The 4,305-nt window shown below is 38.7% G+C and overlaps 2 long non-coding RNA genes across 3 annotated transcripts in view; both read left to right on the top strand.

Annotated features, from left to right (window-relative positions):
• LOC118170941 overlaps positions 1–1,484 on the top strand; it is a 2,653-nt gene extending 1,169 nt beyond the window's left edge. The window contains exons 2-3 of the long non-coding RNA XR_004752959.1: positions 70–101; positions 306–1,484. This is a non-coding gene — a long non-coding RNA (uncharacterized LOC118170941). The remainder of the gene's footprint in view (positions 1–69; positions 102–305) is intronic.
• Positions 1–4,305, top strand: part of LOC118170942 — a 113,351-nt gene that overhangs the window by 37,555 nt on the left and 71,491 nt on the right. The gene's annotated exons all lie outside the window — the stretch shown is intronic.

Here is a 4,305-nt window from a genome sequence, read left to right as displayed (position 1 = left end):
TTCCTTCCTTCCTTCCTTCCTTCCTTCCTTCCTTCCTTCCTTCCTTCTTCCTTTTCTTCCTTTTAACAGATACATATTTGGGTATGTTAGAGAGGAAGAAGGTACTTCTTGCAATTCCTTGCATTTATTGTGAAAAAAATGTAAGTATTCCTACAAACACTTGTAGAAAGCTTTCTTAATTAAGACTTTTTTTTTTTTTTTTTTTTTTTTTGAGTATAATATATATATAGAATGCTGATGCCATCAAGTTCATTTTGTCCTTATCATAATTCCAGTGGAGTCATGAAAGTCTTTTTATTTTTCAGGAGACAGATACTGCCAGAGTACTTGTGTGTTTTCCTGGTGATGACTTCATCCCATCCTTCTTCAGACAGAGGAGAAAGGTCAGCATCTTTGTCTTGATAACTCTTCTTACTTGGAAAGAGTCAAGGCAGACTGAACAATGTCTACTCCCCCTCTACCAAAACAGTAGCTTTTACTGAGTCTAAATAAACTGGCATGAAGAAGGCCAATGCAGATTATTGTAGTCTCTGTTATCACACAGTTTATTAAAGGACCACTGCACTGCAATTATGGAATGAGTAAATCTGTGGGCAGCCATCTGGGATGCTTGAGATGAGTCTCCAGTGCTCTTGCTATGCCCAGGCCTGAGGCAAATGTTAATGACAGCCAACAGGAGCAGCTACTTCTGTGGAATAATGATTTCCTTTAAAAGGTCTTTATTTCAAGGTCTTGCATGATGTTTGTCTTTCCTCTGTGGCACTGGTGGTAGATGTCAGCATTTAGGAATATCAGAAGTGGTCTCTAGTGACCCTTCTAGTTTTCATTTAAACTTTAAGTTATTGTTGAACAAATTAAAATGATACCCCTCAGGTGAAGGAAAGACTGACCATCACTTTCTGTCCATCTGCAGCAGGGTGCATTCAGAAGGACATATCTGGGCTTTAAATATGTTTATTGAACTTGATTATTTTTTATCTTTTAAAATCTTTACTTTTAAAAATGTTATTTAATTGAAAATTCTTCACCACAGCTGCAATGTATTTTGGTGTTTGTTGAACAATGAACAATACTCTTGTTCAACAGGCACCATTAGGTAGAAAAGTACCTAAGTTGCAGGTTGGGGTTCAGATACTTTGTCAAAGAAGCATGATGAAAAACAGTAACTACCAACAATACACTCAGGCCTCATTGATGCAGTTTGGACCTAGTCCAAATGCACTGAAATTGTCAATTTGCTTTGAATGATGCCTGTAGGAAGCTGGCACTTAAATATTTTCTGCCCTTATACATGCCACCTCCCATCCCAGTGTAATAGTCCCCAGACTGTACCATGTGCTATGGACTTGGCTGCCACATCCTTCCTTTTGTTTTAATGGTTCTCTGTACCCTCCTTTGGGCTGGTTGTGTGTCCAGCAACACAACAGAGCAAAGCAGAAGAGGGACTTAGTGATGCATAGTTTCAATAAAAGTGTTTGTTCATCGTTCTTTGCTATGACTATACCCTCTGTTAGAGTCTCTCTGGTTGACTGAGGGGTTTTTGGAGGAGGAGGGAGGAGCAAGGAACTGAAACATTATATACACGTAAGTACTAGCTGCTGCACTGCTATTAGGAAAGAGCATATACTTGTGTCCCTGTACCTTGTATGGGTTCATGAGCCGTGGGGGTACCTGCTAATTCAAATCCACATTGGCACTGCTTGTGTCTTTCTGCACAGCACGGCACGGCACAACAGAATCGCTGACACTGAAGAAAACTATTAAAAATATAAGCAGGCAGCCTGAGTTTCTCATTTTTTGTAAGAATTTGGGGTCTCTGGAAAATAAGATTAGAAAAACTAAAATATATGGTCGACCTGCTATTGCAATTGAGAAACCTTGTGATACAGTGATTGTCTGTGTGACAAAACGCTAGACATAGAGCAAAGCTGCAACAGGAAAACAGGGAAAGCAGTAAGAAATAAGTGGGAGACCAAGTCCTTTTTAGATCTGGGACAGTGAGTGGCATGATAAGAAAATCCATTGTGTACTTTCTGTCGGGCTGAAAATCTACTGCAATTTAGACAATGAGAAGCTCTTGTGGCATTGTGCTAGTACTGCTGTAGTTGATGCTGCTCATGGATGGCAGAGCAAGGGAAGTAATCTGATAAATGAAATGTAACCACCTGATACATAATTCAGTCTTGCAAGGGCAGTGTAGGAAAACAGTATCATATCCAGACAAATTAATCTGTTTTAGGCTTATGACTATCTCAATGCCTTCCCTTTCATTGTCAGTTCAGTCACAGGTATATATATGATTATTATTTCAAATGGAAAGTTCTTTTACAATAGCTATTTTTGAAAGATGTTTTCTCACAGCAAAATCTCTTTAGTGAAGTATGCTTTCATTTTGAAGTACAATAGGAACTGTCAGTTAGAACCATCATTTGTTTTGCTTTGTTTTGTTTCATTCTATTATTTTTGTATTATCAAACTCAAGAAATACATTTGTATGTAAGCAGTCAGTGCCAGAAGTCTGAAGTTTCATTTATAATTTCAGATGTTGGCACCAATGTAGTGCATTATGCTCACCCACCCCAAGCATAACCAGCTTATTATTAACAGCTGCATAAAGTTTCCTGTGTCCACATAATGCGACACCTTAATAAAAATGGAGAGGAAAATGAATTTATGGCACTTTGAGGAAGATTTGGCTACGGAGAGGTTTGGTTCCCTGCCCTAAAAGGCATCTGGGTGCCCTGATTGCACAGACAAAGGTTAGCTGGAGACCCTTGGCCAAATTCTTAGGTGTTTGTCTACACACCATGGCTGAAGTCACACAGCAGTTGGTGGTGCAACACATACTGCGGGCAGTGTTTAGGGTCAAGAGGCTGTCCTGAAGAATCTGAATTTTTGATATGACATTTTTGGCCGGTACTGAAATTGGCTGTAGATTCCACTAGAACAAATTGAGTATCTATAACAGAGAATGAATATCTGTTAGGCCTCTGGAGTGACTCCCATTCCCTCTCCCTTCCCCAAATACAACTCTTTTTTTTTTTTTTTTTTTTTTTTTTTTCTTCCAGCTTTCATTTTTTTCTTGTACTAGGCATAAACTACTTGATACGAACAAGCCATTGAACTCTGCCCAGCTTGCAGCCTGCAGTCTTTACATGCAGTCTATTTTATGTTCCTACAGACCACATCAGGATAGGGGAAGCTCCCTGTGAGAGAAGAAAGTTCAAATGTGAAAGAACTGCAGCAAGGGGGAGATGACGGGAAGAAAGAGTGATTTCAGCATGGATGTTAGGGATTTCACATATGAAAAGTGAAGATTCAATATCTTCTATTGTCTTTATGAGTAGACAAGCAGAGAGTTTTCCTGTGTCTCCTATCTCTCAGGATATCTGAAAAGATTATGGATATTCTCTGCACAGTGTGACAAAGTGAACAGCCATAGATCTCATTCACACACTGTTCACAAACAGGGTCATGGCTTTAACAGCCAGGGATAGAAAAATGTCCTTTTGAATCAGTTATTTTCTTATTCTACACTTTCTATCTTGTTCCTCCCCCATTGGAAAGGTTTTTCTTGAAACAATAGAAAACAGCAGATAAGGAAGCAGGCTACAGCAGATATAACCACTTAGTTTCTGTCACCTAGAAAAGCACACTCATGTAAAGGCACAAAATGTGAACAAAAGCACATTTTCATTCACTAAGTTCCTTCAGTGCTGGAACTGATAAAATCTTAAACATGCAACCAGAGCCAGCAGCAATTGAAGAAGGAAAGGGACTCTTTCTCAGTGGATACCAAACAAATGAACAAGGAAAAAATCTTAACATTACCCAGAGCTGTAGCAAAAGCAAGGAATAAGTGGGTTAGAATTCAGGAAGAAAGGTCTTTTGAGGGTGGTTTAACATGATGCTGCCATTTAAATTTCTGTTCAGGAAGTCCCTAAACTAAAGATTGGAAAAAGCTGGCAGGGAATAATAGGGAAAGGATCACTTTTTTCTGTCTTTTCCTAATGCTTATTCCCTAAATAGCTACCACCAAGCACAAAAGGTTGGATTTAATAGACTTTTGGTCTGTCTCAGGGTAGCTGTTTCTTACATTGTTAAGTAGGTCTCCAGATGCAAGGCTGGGAGAAGTGTCTTGACAGTTCAATAGCAGTGTGGAATGGAGAGAAGTGGGTATTACTGCCCCCACATCTCTTTCTTTTCTTTTCTTTTCTTTTCTTTTCTTTTCTTTTCTTTTCTTTTCTTTTCTTTTCTTTTCTTTTCTTTTCTTTTCTTTTCTTTTCTTTTCTTTTCTTTTCTTTT

The sequence above is a fragment of the Oxyura jamaicensis genome, chromosome 8 (genome assembly GCF_011077185.1).
Source record: "Oxyura jamaicensis isolate SHBP4307 breed ruddy duck chromosome 8, BPBGC_Ojam_1.0, whole genome shotgun sequence".
NCBI lineage: Eukaryota > Metazoa > Chordata > Aves > Anseriformes > Anatidae > Oxyura > Oxyura jamaicensis.
This window is presented reverse-complemented; position numbering and strand designations above follow the sequence as displayed.